The 16288-nt window shown below is 35.5% G+C and overlaps 1 pseudogene; it reads left to right on the forward strand.

Annotated features, from left to right (window-relative positions):
- The first annotated feature begins 1523 nt into the window (after positions 1 to 1523).
- Positions 1524 to 3046, forward strand: LOC123241786 (annotated as a pseudogene).
- The last annotated feature ends 13242 nt before the right edge of the window (positions 3047 to 16288 follow it).

The raw sequence follows: 16288 nt of genomic DNA on the forward strand, positions 1-16288 counted from the left end.
TAATGAAAAGATTAGAACTGTGGAGAAACCCTGAAGTTCAAACATAGGAGGGAAAAGAAATATTAAAAGTGTAAACATGAATGAACAATTATAAAGGACTAAAAAGAAAAAATTGCTTATTTAAAAAGGGAAGGTGATATATCTGAACCTTATCATCACCAGGGTTCACTGAGAGAGTTCAAATAGACCAGGTCTGGGAGTAGTTCTTTTAGCTTTTCATTATTTTAATAAAAGAATGAAAAGAGAGGGAATAGAAATACATTGCAGGAATAAAAAGAAGGTTAAAGGGAAATTATCTCACATAATCAGGCTGTACAAGTAGACATTTATATAAAAAAAGGAGGAGGGATGGGGGTAGGGAGTGGCTGGCACTAGAACCTTACTCTCATCTGAAGTTCAGAAGAGGGAAGGATGCACATACACACAGTTGGGTATAGAAGTATATTTCTTTCAACAGATAAATTAGATGAAAAAAGGAGAGGAATGAGGGAAGAGGAAAGGTAGATTGAGGGATTAATTCTAAACAAAACAAAGGATGAAAGAAAATATTTACAGTTCTTTTTGAGCAGCAAAGAATTGTAATATGAGGGGATGCTAACAAATTGTTGAATGAATCAACAATTATGGGAACAAGATGTGATGGAATGCTATTGTGCTTTGAACTCTTATCAACAAAATATCCAAACACAACTCTAAAGGACTAAGGAAGAAATCTGTTGCCCACCTCCTGACAGAGGTCAAAGACTCAGAATATAGAGCAAGATTTTTGTGTTGTCCTTTTTAAAATATAGCCAATGTGAAAAAAATCTTGATATATGTATATATATATATATATGTGTGTGTGTGTGTGTGTGTGTGTGTGTATGTATATATGTTTGTATTAATATGTTTGGAATAGGTTTTGTTTTTGATGTTTTAAAAAAGTGAGGATTTGGGATAGGATGGTGAACATGTGAACTTTGTCAGACTAAAACATTAAAAAAAAAAAAGAATGAGAGGATGTGAGTTTAAATCAGGATTTGGCCATTTATTTCTTTGGTGACCTTGGGCAAGTAAGTCACTTAACCTCCCTGGTTTTGTTTCTTTTTTCTATAAAATTGGAGAGTTGGGCTTTATAACCTCTAATTTTCCCTACAGCTCTAAATCTAAGATCCTTTGTTCTTCCACATAAGTTGGAGTTGTTTTTTTTTTTTTTATTTTGTTGTTGTTGTTGTTTTGATGGGGTGGTCGGGTGAGGATGTGTTTGTTTTTGGTGAGAAACTGCCTTGTAACTCTTAAATATGAATAATGTGGGATTCAATTTTTCAGTTCTATATGGGTAAATAACACAAAGATGCAGAAAGACATATATCTAAAAAGAAATATAGTGAGGACTTCTGGAGGGTTCACTGAAAGTTCCTCTGTGTTTGCTGGAGGAGGGACTTCACAAGCCATTTATAGTCAGCCTGTATAGCTGTCCACAGTGGAGGCATAGAAGGAACCTGTAATTGGAGGTGGGCTCTGTAGCTGACTCCGCCATCGCCATGGAGAAGCAGTTGCACCAGAAGGATGAGATGGACATAACATCTGTTCAATACAAGCACCTCTGTGGTATCAAGAAGTCTGATCTCCCACTAGCAAATTTTCGTTTCCCTGTGGATGACTACAGTCCTTTGAATACATGGTGTACCTCCTTGAGGGAGTCTTCTTTGATTTACTGAATATTCTGCCTTGAAGAAAGAAGTATAGAACCAACCCTAGAACTGGAGAGAAGCTGGACTCCAGTCTCTGATCAAAGTGAATTTTACAAATAATAAGTAGGTAAATACCTCTGTTCAGTGTTGTTCACTGTACTCACCAAGGATTCTAACATTGTGATCAAGTGAGTTGGCCATGTGTATGCTTTTGAGGTACTTGAACATCAAAAACAAAAACTTTAAAGACCTAATTACAGATGAGCCCTTTGCGTGGTGTCCCACTTCATTCTCCCTGATCCCATGGATCTGGATAAGTTTAATGTGGCCAATTTCTATTGCATTCAGAATAATCTGAGACCTAGACTTAGATGAAGAGAAAGCTAAGCAGGACTCAACTTACTATTTTAGAAACACCAATGCTGAGACCCCAGAGACCCTGCAGGAACTTTACAAAGACTTTAAAAGGGATGAAATCCTGGCTGCTGCATTGAAGACTCTTGAGAAGAAAAAAAAGTGGACAAACTAAATTCTGGTCATTATTCCACTGGAAATGAAAGTGTCTCCACTACATATGGCTGAAACAACCCACGAAGAGGCTTCCATTGCTGATAATATTGTCTAGTATAGGTTGTGAAGGGGGACCTCAACCTGGAGCTGCACTGTGACATGACTCCAAAAACATATGAAAACTTCCTCAAACTGCAAGGTCCTGGGTCCCAGTCTAACCTCATATACTTCATATAACTTCCTAGATTTGTGAACCCCAGCAAATCATTTAATTCTCATTGTCTAGCCCCTACCGTTCTTCCACCTTGGACCACATTATTGATTACAAGACAAAAAGTAAGAATTTTAAAAAATACAATCAAACTTGGCAAAAATAATTAATGATATGATTTTTCACAGATCCTTTTGAAACTTTGCAATACAGTGTGGAGATCCAACTAGCACTGGGATATGGGTTAAGTGCTCCTGGAAGAAGCCTTTTAAAGATGAATTTCTACCCAACTACAACAAATCTTAGGGTTGTTTTTCGTTTGTTTGCTTTTTCACTTTTTTATTCTGTACTTCTTTGAACAAGAAACCTACCATCCTTGGATAGGTCATTGGTGGCTTTGACACCCTCATAATTGGAGAAAATGAAGCGCAACCTCAAAACTGATAGATTCAAGTTGAATTTGCCATGGTCTTTAAGAATCCATATGAAGAAGCAGACGCTCAGGTTGATGAAGATGGGGAAAAAGACAAGATTGGAAGAGGAAGCCCCCAAGGTGAAGGCTAACGGGGCCCAGCCAAAATTAGATAGTTCATCACCTCTGGCTTTTGGTCAGAGAATGGACAAATACATGTACCCTAAAGTCATGAAATGAGCTGCAGAAGAAGAGTTCACAACTAGGGCTGTCATATCTGTCAAAAAGAAGACCAGTCAGGACATTGGAGACTTCATTTCCTGGTAATGGCCTCTGTCTGGTAAGAACCTATTGTTGGGAATCCAATCCTGCTAAGAACAGAAGCATTTCTGGACCAATCCAGCAGGCTCTGGTACTAAGGATATGGTATTATGGAAGATTGTAGAGCTGCCAGTTTGGGTTTAGGGAAGCGGGAAGGCAGGGAACTGAGGAAAGGGGGAATGTTGTTTTGTAATAAAGCAGGATGTGTTTATTTTTTAAAGTTGGATAAATCATAGCAGGTCTCTAATGTCAGGATAAAGAATTTGAAATTAATTTGTTTGACAATGGAGAGACAGTCAAGGCTTTTGAATAGATAAGTATCATAAAGCTCTACTTTATGAAGATTGATCTGCTACCAGTGCATAAAAGATATTTGAAATGCATAGACTAAAGATATGGAAAGACAGTGCCATACTCCATATCCCAACACTGAGACTACCATTTATTTACTTTTTTACCTATTTCATATTTTCTTATAAATATGCATACTTCTTCCTTGAAAAAATACACACTCCTTTAGTGCAAGGGTTGTTTCATTCTTGGTTTTGTATCCAATGCCCAAAAGAATGCTTGACACACAGTGGGCACTTAATAAATCTTTCTTGTTTGACTATTTGTCTAGGCAAAAGTATGAATATCTGAATTAAAATGTCAAATAAAAATATGCCATTGATATTGACATTCTACTTAGAGATTTGAATGTTTCTTGATTCTCCCTTTCTTTTTATCCTAATGCTCTCATCTTTCTTTCCTCTTTCTTTCTTCTATTCTTTCCTCCTGTATTCTTTCTTTTCTCTATTCTCTCCTTCAAATTTGGATATTTCTATAAATATATATGCCATATACACATATGTATATGTATGCACATATATGTATATATACACACGGAAACACACAGTACAATGCTGCTTTCTTATATTTCTTTCTTTTCCAACAAGATCATTAAGATGTGTAACCTTTGAACAGAGTATATGAGCCAGTAATGTGATTAGTAAATAAAAATGAAGGAATAAATGAGAGAAGATTTGTGAAAGTAGAATCCACAAGATTTAGCTAATAAGCATATGTAACAAGAGATGGGAAAATAATAATGATAACAAAGTTTCAAGCCTAGGTGACTGGAAGAATCAAGATAGTATTAACACAAATAAAGAAGCTGGGAGTGGGATAAAGTGATTCAAAGGAGAAAGCTAATGAGTTGGATTTAAGGTATATTAAGTTATACAGACCACTTTTACACATACTTTGAATGTGTTGACAAGGTAGCTGTAAGAGTTGAGCTACAGTTAAGATGAAAGAGAGTCCAGGGCAGGGAATATAGATTTTTGGAGTCATTTGAAAGGAAATAATAGTTGAACCTGTGCAAGTTGGTAAGAGGGGAAATAAAGGTCAGAGCAGTTTCTTGAGTAAAGCTGGGGCTAAGTAAAATTTATTTTAAAAAATATTGGCCATCTAAGGCTGAACATAGTATGATGAATGTGATGAATTTCTATTGTTCTGTAAGAAAGGAAATATTAAAAAATTAAAATGCAAAAAAACTTGTATGAACTGATACAGAGTAAATAGAAGCAGAACAGTGATCTATCACTTTAATTTTATAAAATGTTATAATTTTATAATTATAAAAAATAATTTTATAAAAAAATATAAGATTTATAAATTGATAGAGAATAAAATGTGCAGAACCAGGAGAAAAAAATACATAATAATACTGTAAAGAATAGTTCTCTATGATCAACCAAATGCCTATTGATGATTCCAGAGGACTAATGAAGCATGCCATCTGCCTCCTGACAAAGAGGTGATAGATTCAGGGTATAGAATAGGACAGATATTTATTGAACATGGCCAGTGAATTTGTTTTGCTTTGATATTCACATTTATTACAAATAATTTATTTTTCTTTTTTTTTTAAGTGAAGCCACAGGGACAAGGAAAATAGATTGTTATTTAAAAAAATTTAAATCCAAGAATACTTATAAGGAGAGGAGAGAACACTGATCTAAAGAATCTGAAGGTGGAAGGGAATGGGAATAATTTCTGAAGTGAGATCATGGAAGATATGGAACTGAATAAGATGGGACAAAAGCCACAAATAAAGGTGTTAGTTACACTGAGCATACAGGAGAACCATTTTCTCCTCAAAAGGAGGTAACAAAATCATGGAGAGCAAGTAAAGATATATAGAGATAGTTTAAGTTGTAAAGGAGAGAAGATGAAGAAGTTCCCAGAGGACAATCTTTAAGTTTTCAATTATGTTGGGGGCTAAGTCACCTGCAGAGAATGAGCAAGTGGAAGCTGGGTTTGAAGATTTATGTTAGGGACAGATTAAGTGGATAATGCTTTAGGGAATTGACAAGAGATTGGGTTATTAGTTATAGTAAGTGGAAATCTATTCTTTCTTAGTTTTGCATTTGAATTAGTCAATAGGTATGTCCAGTTGTGACAAATTCCAACCTGAATTTTCAAAATCTTTTGCGGGGGAAATAATATGCAGGGAGCTGTAGATATAAATTTAGATAGTGATGATACAGATATAGATTAGCTATAAATATATTTGGCTGTGTGGTATAGCAGAAAGAGAGTTAACCTTGATATCAGGAAGACCTGAGTTCAAGTATAGACTGACTCACACTGGCTATATGATCCTCTTAGGGTCCTATGTCATACTCTAAAACAGATAATTATAGAACAGTTGTAAGTCTGCATTGGTGGAACTTTTCTTATCGAAAGTCACCTATACTGATGAAATTTAGTAAGAGTCAATTAAAAAAACAGGTATGGATATAGTTATACATTTAGATATAGATATGCTATCTAATAATGCCACCTTATAGGAATGAAACCGAGTGCCTTAATAAATAACCAATTAAGTAAAATGAAATGGACAAAAGGTCAGAAAGTTCTATCACTTCCATTTAATTAAATAGCCTGGAAAAACTTCAAGCAAAACTGATCAGATTCAATATCTTCATACATCTGTAATCTACTCTGAATTTCGGGATGAAGATTTAAACAACTTTAACTTTTATTTATTCATTCATTCATTCATTTATTTTGCACTTTATTCTTTATAAAAATTTTCCATGGTTACATGATTCATGTTCTCACTTTCCCCTTCATCCCCCAACCCCCACCCCCCATAGTCGACACACATTTCCACTGGTTTTAACATGTGTCATTGATCAAGACCTATTTCCATATTATTCATAACAACTTTTAAATGGAGAAGCCCCTCACTGTTTCCCCCCCAAAACTATGTAAGTCATACTTAAAACTAAATTTATTTTCATTATTTTAGAGAGCATTAGAATCATATCTACAAAAGCTCTCATCATGCAAAAATATTTACTTTATAGGCCAAGTTGTAAAAATAGCTGCAAAGAAAAAACTTAGTTCAAGAGTTGATGAATATACCCATTACTTTTCATATATAAATGGACACTTAAAACAGAATTAAGAAGTTATCGGGGTTTTTGAAGTTTTGTCCTTTCTATATTTAGAAGGTCACTTTGCATGTGTTTCCTGAGTTTGGAAGTGCTAGGTTTTGCTGTTTTCACTTTTGAACCCTATTCATAGCATTTGTTTTTTGTTTTTTGCTTTTTTAAAGATCAATATCTTTAAAAAGTTTTTTTCATTCTTTGACATTAATTTTAATGAAAAATGATGTACAAGTGGATGTTTCTGCCAACATACAATGCCGAGACTGCCCTTCACCTTGGGGCCTATTTTCCATCAAGAAAAAGAAAAAAGGAGTCAACACAAAAAGAGAATTGTAGTCCATTGAAGCTGAATCTCTTGAATGTCTCATGTCCATTTATTTTAGACCTGTCTTTTTCCTCTCTTACCAGTACAATTCTCACTGCCCCAGGCTGTGCCCCTTCTTGGAGAGTCGCACATGGCACTTAGGCCTTCTAAAACATTCTTAAGAGCAGCACAGGCTCTAATCTCTCCCAGGAGACCAAAAGAGTCCCATCTGTAACAATTTGAGCCCCTGTCAGCCCGAGGACCATAGAATTCAGTCACTTCCTAACCAGGGTCTCCCACATGTCACTCCACATTGCTACTGAGGCAATTGGAGGGTTTACAATTAGGCATTTTTGAGTCATAGTAACAATGTGAAATTAAATTCCTTATAAATGATTATTGCTGCATCTGTCCCATGCCAGGGTGTCCTCAAGAAGGCTTCCCTTAATACCCTTTTCTAACTAACTTTCTCACAAATCATTTACAAGCTTTGCACATTTTTTTCTCTCCTTCCTTCAGAAATTCAAATTTCTTTCTCCAACACCTACCCTCTTCCTCGACAGTATTTTCTGCCTTAAAGTCTTTGCAGTTTTTTAACATCTATATATACCTCACTTTTTCTCTTCCTTTTCTAACTCCCAGCCCCTACAAACCTTCTAATATTATTTTCTTCTTTTTTTGTTTGTTTGTTTGTTTGTTTTTAATTTAAGGGCCCCTACAGCAATATTACTCCCAGGAAGCATCGAAAACATCCGGTCCCTTGGAAGCATTATTAAGAAGTTCCTGCATGTTGTAATGACTCCAGACAGAAAAATAACCCACTGAATGATCAAGTTTGCTACATTCTGTCACAATAACATGCTTTTTTTTTCCACATGCATATATCAAAAAAGAAATACAAGGACGCTTTGCAGATTACTCCAATGGTAGATAAAGCAGAAATTAGCTTTCATCTATGTGTCCTTCCTCTTCTCCCCGCCCTGATGGCTCACCCATCCCCCACATCGCCATCTGTACTCATCGGTGGTAGATTTCTCTATTAACAAAGCCCTCCCCATTCCGCCTATTGATTCTGCTTTTATTCACCCCCCCAGCCTCCCCTTCCCCTCCTCCTTCTTCTCCTTTCCCCCCCTCTTCCTCCCTGCCTGGAAGGAACAATTCATATGGTTGATTCCTTTGTCTCCTGAGTTATGGTTTGGGAAACCTTCTCTTTCATAGTTCATCAGGGAGATTCCAAAGCAAGTGGAACTCTTATCGTGGGCTGTCAAACTTTCATGAAAGCCCTGGACCAAGAGACAAATTCTTCGCTTTCTCCGGCCATGTTTCCCCTGCTGTTTCTGGCGTTCCTGTCACGGAGACTTCACTTGAGATTCTAGGTAGGGAGGGAAAATAGGAAAGCCCTTCCCAGAATATTACAGCTGATTAGCAAACATGGTGCTTCACTCTTTGCTCAGTGTTTCATTAAAAAATTAATGCCTGTGGAATGAGCTTTCAATACAAAATTACACGGAGGTGAATTTTTTATTTTATTTTAAAAACATTAGTCTTTTCAATAATTTATACTTCTTTCCCCTTTGGTCTCACTAAATATTAAATAGGATAAAGTTAAACATTCGAAAACTAAATGTAGACTTTATTCTCCCAAAGGATCTCTCTGTTTTCATCTGCTGCTGACTTATTTGAACATTTTTAGAAATAAAGTGGTACATGTGGCAGCTGTGAGCCAGCAGGTGTTTGTTTGTTTGTTTGTTTGTGTGTGTGTGTGTGTGTGTGTGTGTGGTTCCACTTAGCTTGAATCTACTAGGATTGGGTAACTGAGTTTATGTGTATGCTGTCTTTGACCTATAAGGCACTGACAGGAATCTGTAGGTTACATGTGTTGGAAAACAAAACAGGGAGCACCCAAAGGCTACTCACTAGAAAGAGAAAGTCAAAAATTGGTATTTGGCCATTCATTAGAATGCCTAGGCCATAATCTAATTTAACATGTCTTCTTATCCACAAAAACCTTCATAACTTCCTTTAGTTATTTGAATAATTAAAGAATCTGGGGGGAGATGGGTCTTCCTCCCCCATTACTCAAGTATCTGTATAATATCTGTTTTTAACTAGCCACAGAGATTTGATATGATTTCTCTGAGTTCTTGACTATGATTACCTTTTGATTATGATGATTTTTTTCTAATGGACTTAAAATTATATTTTTAAGAACTTGATATCAAATTTATACTCTATTTTTTTTCATCCAAGAGAGGCACTACACTTTATACCCAATTGATCACATTTATATTTTTAACTTCCAACTAACATAGGTCAGACCCTTTGGATTCTAAATCTGTAATCCTATGATGTTATGATCTTTCTCTATTAAGAATGTTAAAAATGGGGGGGGGGAGGGAGCAGCTGGGTAGCTTAGTGGATTGAGAGCCAGGCCTAGAGACAGGAGGTCCTGGGTTCAAATCTGACCTCAGACACTTCCCAGCTGGGTGATCCTGGGCAAGTCACTTAACCCTCATTGCCTAGGCCTTACCACTCTTCTGCCTTGGAGCCAATACACAGTATTGACTCCAAGATGGAAGGTAAGGTTTAAAAAAATGTTAAAAATACTTTTCTATTGTGATCTCATAAGAATAATGACTTATATTTATACTGTCCTTTATAATTCACAAAGTTGATTTCTCACAACTCCACAAAATGGGCAGTACCACTAATATCTTGCTCATTTTATACAGGAGGAAACTCATTACATACTTATTGGCCTGAATATATGATATGCTTTCAAAGTAAGTATTTTTGGTGTTAGCGTCTTTTTTTTTTTCAGGGTCAGGGAGGGTATGTGTGTGTGTGTGAATGTGAGTGTGTGTGTGTGTGTGTGTGTGTGTGTGTGTGTGTGTTTTAAAAGTTTAGATCTATAATTTCATTGGTATGGAGAACCTCCAGGGTAGAAATTCCCTTCATTGATACAGATTAGCAAGTGATCTATAACTTGGAATAGAATGGGGCACTGAGAGGATAACTATCTTATCCATGGTCCAAAAGCCAGGATATGTCAGAAAGAGGACTTGGCCCCAAGTCTTCCTGATTCCAAGGCCAGCTCTCTATCTACTACATAAAATTGCCTCTTGAATGCATTGAATAGGAGTAGAAAATCCCTTTTCTCAAATCCCTTACTGGGATATAACAGATGAAACTAAGAAAATTTACTTTTTTAAGTTCAAAAACAAACATTAAAAAAAAAGACTCATTGAAGGTCAGAACTGTGCTGTGGTAACAAATCTGAATTCAGTCACCAACCCAATATGCCAACCTATTAGAAGAGATTAAAGTCTCACATATCTCGATTCAACCTTCTGTTTGGGGAACTTCCATAAACAAGCTAGTAATGTCATCACCAGGGAAACAAACAAGTAGAATTGATGCATGACTTCCCCCTGAGTGCATCTGGGCTAGCTAGCATAGGCATTGATGATGTTGTCTATTTAAACAGGCTTCCCTGCCTCCCCCTCTCCATACCACCCCCGACCCTTCTGTACAGATACTGCCACTTGCTGTAACTATGAAAGAAAGGTTGGTGATGGCTTGGAACACAGTTCATTTACAAGGTGATATAAACTGTGGGCTGTAGGTTGAGCTGGCAATATGATGGAAATGCTAATCTCTGACACAGATCCTGCTTTCATGTTTTATTAATGACATCTGCAACATATTTGCAAGATACTTTACATAATATGTTAATTTACCAAAATGGGAAGGAAGGGACTGATAATTGCATATGAAATTAGCACTCACTCTGTCTATGCCAAAGCTAAATACATAGTACTTCTGAAGACCTTGTTAGGGCTGTGACATACTACAGATTTGGTCAATAGGATGATGATAAATTCATTTTTCAAGAAGTGAACTCAAATTCTTTCTATTAAGATTTGAACATGAAACAATAGATTCAGTTAAAAACATGTCTTTCAGATGAACTTAGCACTGAATATAATATATTTGGAATTAAGTTTTTTTTTAATCCTGCTATGGATTCCTCAAACCAAATGAAATTTGGTGTTTGTCTCTTCTACAAGTCTGTTGGCAAAGGATTCCAGGCCTTTTTGTGAATTTGATTATCTCAAAATCATCATTCTAGTATCATGGAATTTGAAAATGCCATGCTTTTATCTGCTTCACTTTCTAAAGGGATTTACCACAGCAGGTTTGGGACTTAGCAGAGGTCATTCGAGAATCATCTCAAGAAAACAGATGGTGAGAAGATCCAGATCTCACATTGTTGCTTCTGTCATAAAACCAAACTTGAAAGCTGCAGTATGCTCCTTTAATTCCTAGACTTGAGTATTACATTTATCATATCACTGCCTGACTCTATTTCCTTCCCCATAAAATGGAAATTATTATAGGACTGTATTATCACAGGGTTGTGAGAATCAAATAAGATATTAGTAAAATGCTTAGTTAACACCTTAAGGTGTTACAGAATGCTACTCTAAATGCTAACCTTAAGGTGTTATATAAAGGCTATTTTAAAATTATATATTATAATCAGGTATTCCTTCCTTGTATTATTATAACCAGGTATTCCCTCCTTACAAAAATATTTTTAGGCACATACAACATGAATGTCTTTTTTTTTGGGGGGGGGATTTGATGACAGGTAGAATTTGCTTTGTCCCTAGATATCAAGTAGAGAAAAGTACAATACTGATGTGGGCTAAAGTGTCCCACAGGCTGTAAACAATCAAAAAATTATAGAGACAATAACTTATTGATTAATATGAGGCTACCTTTCCAATAAGACATGTGAGTTGCTTAGATTCACAAGTATAAGAAAACTCCTCACATCAGTGTTTAGACATAACCCAGGTCCTTCCTTGGAGATCTCTGAACAGCAAGTACAGTTGGCTCAGTTCCCCGGTCATACAGAACTAGGTTCAAATAATGCTATATTTCTACATTCTCTTCCTTCCTTAGAGTCTCTGCAAAAAAAAAGCAAAACTTGACCTAAAGTTGCCCCAGGGTATTTAACATATCATTAGCATTTTATTTACATTGCCTTTCAGTGGACAAACTGAGTGAACTATGGGTAAAGCCATGGAGACCAAAGTGGACCATGGGTAAAGTGACATCAATTCCATGGAGACACTGGGGCAACAATTGCCCAAACAAACAACCCCTTCCTTAGTCACTAAAAAAAGATAAAAAAAAAACATTCCTGAGAACCCCTACCCACCTTTTACCTTTACTTATCACACCTCCTTACCTCCTTTCCCTATGTTACTTATTTACTTACTATACTTACTAGCTAACTATCTGTAGCCACTTAATAACTATTGTCTCTTATTATAAAGCTTGTTTCCTAGCAATGAAATCAGTTTGAGCTGCCAATCAATTCTTTGGATGAGAACCTATTAACACTGCCCACATCAAGGCTAAGGTTTCAGAATGTCAGAATATAGGCTGAATTGATAATGGTTTACAAGTCACTGCCATTATCCAAGAGCAATGCAGTAGAAGCTAGAGCCAAGGTGATGTAGTGCAATGAGTGCTTAATTTGGAGATAAAAATGACCTAATCTTGTGACCTTGAATTTGGACCACTCTCAGGAGGTAGTGGATCCCTCCTCCTTACCAAGATCTTCAAACAATCGCTAGATGACCACTTTTTGGGTCTTTTATAGAGGGATCTCTTGGTCAGCTATACATTGGATGAAACAGCTTTCAAATTCAGAGATTTCATGGGAAAAAAAAGAAGGAATAGTAATACAAATACTATGTAATCTGCTTCAAATATCTGATATAAAGAAAATGCTTTGTAAACTTTTAAGTGCTATTGAAAGGTGTTATTTCTAATGAGTTTTTTGTGTTGATCAAATGGTATTGTGTACATTAAATATAATATAAATAAATTAATTAATATAAAATAAAATAAATTTAATGTATGTGTACATATGTATATCAATGTGTGTGTGTGTATATATATAAAATAAAAAGATAAATGAGTGTGTTAGTCTCAGAATGAATCTACAATGAAATTTACCACATTATTTACTTCTACTTAGAAAACCTCAAAGAGAAGCAACTGGTAAGGTAGGGCAGTGTAAAGAACCCTGCATATGATAGCAGATGATGGGACCTGGGTTTGAATTCTGGCTTTGTCATATTTTACTCGTGTTACCATGGAGAAGTCACTTCCCCTGTCTAGGTCACAGTTTCTTCATCTACACCTAACAATACTCTAGAAATATACTCTTGATTTATATTCACTCTCTTAGGCTAGGTCCCCAGAAAAGTGATTGCTATATTGTAGGGGAAACCAGAGGGGTAGCTACTCTTCTGATTCCAAGGCCCAAATTACTGTGATTCCCATCATTACTCAGTGTATTTCATTACCTTTTAGCAGTCTTTTTCTAAAAATTTATGCTAAGAACAGTTGGTAAAAAAAAAAAGTAATTCCTATTCCCCCAAAAAAATCTTTAGAAAAATTGGGTTCAATCAAGTACAATGAAAATGAGACATACACATAGTGAACACATATGGCAAAAAGATATTTTTGACACTGGAAGTCTTTTCTTTTCACATTGTAGAGTTCTTATATAGATCACCTTGGATATTACTATCTTATGGCTGAATCATTCAACTGAGATCTAAGGATCGGTGCCTTTTTTGAGTTCATAGGTGGCTCTTCTTTTAACCATGAGGGTTCACCTATCTTGAAGCTACCTTAACCTTATCTCAGGAGAGAACTCTACAGTATCCCAAAATAAGGTCAAAATGGATACGTGATTTAGACGTAATGGGTAATATCATCAGCAGATTAAGAGAGCATAGAATAGTTTGCCTGTCATATCTATAGTCAAGGGAAGAATTTATGCTTAAACAAGATAGGGAGCATTACAGAATATAAAATGTATAATTTTTATTGCATTAAATTTAAAAGTTTTATATGAACAAAATCTTTGCAGCCAAGATTAGAAGGAAAGCAGAAAACTGAAAATATTTTACAGCAAGTTTCTCTGATAAAGACCTCATTTCTCAAATTAATAGAGAACTGAGTCAAATTTTTAACAATATGAGTCATTTCCCTATTGACATATGGTCAAAGGATATGAACAGTTTTCAGATGAAATCAAAGGTACCTATAGTCATGAAAAAAGTTTTAAATAACTATTGATTAGAAAAATGCAAAGTAAAATAACTATGTACCACTGCACATCTATTGGATTGGCTGACAGAAAAAGAACATGAGAAATATTGGAGGGGACCTGGGAGAATTGGGATGCTAATGCACCATTGGTGGAGAGGTGAACTGATAAAACTAGTCTGGAGAGCAATTTGGAGCAATTCCCAAAAGACTCTTAACACTGTGCATTCCCCTTGACTCGGCAATACCACTACAATGTTTGTATCCCAAAGATATTTTAAAGGGGAAAAGGACTTATATGTACAAAAATATAAGTAATGGCTCTTTTTGTGGTGGCAAAAAATTGAAAATCGAGGGGGATATTCATCATTTGGGGAATAGCTGAACAAGTTGTGGCATATGATTGTGATAGAATACAAATGTACTGTAAGAAATGATGCCCATGGTGCTTTCAGAAAAACCTGGAAAGATTTACAGGAACTGATGCAAAATGAAGTGAACAAAACTGGGGTAACATGGTACACAGTAACAGCTATGTTGTATAATGATCAATTATGATTTGCTTGGCTATTCTGAGAAATGCAACGATTCAAGACAATCCCAAAGACAAAATATATTAACCACCTCCAGCTAAAGAACTGATGGAATCCGAATGAAGATTGAAGTTTTACTTTTTAAAATATTTTTGTCTGTTTTCTTTTATAACATGACTAATATGGAAATATGTTTTGCATGACTGCACATTCTTGCCTTCTCAATGAGAGGGAGAGAGAGAGAGAATTGAGAATTCAATTTCAAAAAACAAATGTTAAAAATTATTTTTACATGTAATTGGAAAAATAATTTTAAACATTTTCTCTTTCATAACTCTCAGAAGGAAGCATCTCCAAGTAGTCCTCATGCTTCAAAGTCAAAAGAAAGAAGGGAAGGCAGGTCACACCTTTGATATGACCTTTAGCTCTTTCATTATTCCCTCTTTTAGACCCCAAGGCTATCAGTTTTTTGTATCAATTACCAATTAAGAATCTCTTCATCATCATCCATTGCACATCCTTGAGTCATGTTGGGCCAAAAATATCCTCCCCATAAATTTCCATATGGTGGATTGGCACTAAACATGAAATCTTCATTCACTCTTTGTGTAACCTAATACAAAAGACAAATCCAAGAATGTTCCAGGCCTCTGTTATATGAAAAATCAAAGTGTTGAACTAGACAGCTTTTAGAGTTCCTTCCAACTCTACATGTATGAGCTTATTATCCTGAATTATTCACTGACACTGCTCTCACATCTTTCCAGGACCTTTACCCAGAAAGGAGACACACTTCAACATCTCTTGGCAGGCCTTGAGATAAAATATTTTCCTTCTTAACCTTGAAAATCAGTCATTTTTCATGAGAATAGAATATCTATAACCTTGAACAGAAAAGTTATAAAGCCTATGCTTAAACTGCTATTGATTATCCTCATCTTTCAAAAGTTTGGTTAACAATTTAAGGTTGTTTCATTTTTTAGACTTCTATTTTTCCTTTACAACCAAAAAACAGAAATCCCAAAATATTATCAGAGAATGATACTGTCCTTCTGGTATTTCAAACCCTACTAAAAACAGGAAGTCAAAACACTACTCATAAGTAGTTGGCAGAGGCAAAATACCTTCTAAATGAGGGTTTTGAATTTTTAAAGCTAGTGCTATCAGTATCTACTTTTACATATTTTGGAAGCAGATGGGGCTAGAAAGGGAACACTAGGAGAATGTGGAGGGAGTTGAGGAAAAATCGAATTAATTAAATGCTTAATAACCTAGACATTTTGGGAAAAATAGAAAGCAAAACAAATACATATGTGTGTATATATCTTTAGCTGCAAAAAGGGATAATTCTATCTGAGAAAAATGTTTTCTATATGTCATATGTAAAAAATGTATGATAGTTATGTTGTAGGTGTGAATTGATCTAACCATTCTGTAAAGCAATTTTGAATTAGACTGAAAAGGAATCCTTAAAATGTCTTTGTCCTTTGACCTAGAATATCCACTGCTGACAATGTGTACTAAGGAAATCAAAGACAAACAAGTTCCTTATATATGAAAATATTTACAGAAGTGTTTTTTTTCAGGGTAGCAAGGAGCTAGAAACAAAGTATATACCAATCCATTGAGGAATAACTAAAGCAATTATTGCATCTGAATATTCAGGATATTACATGCAATTATTGTTTAGTCGTTTCAGTCATGTTCAACTGTTTGTGACTTCATATGGGGTATTCTTGGC

The sequence above is a fragment of the Gracilinanus agilis genome, chromosome 3 (assembly GCF_016433145.1).
Source record: "Gracilinanus agilis isolate LMUSP501 chromosome 3, AgileGrace, whole genome shotgun sequence".
Taxonomy (NCBI): Eukaryota; Metazoa; Chordata; class Mammalia; order Didelphimorphia; family Didelphidae; genus Gracilinanus; species Gracilinanus agilis.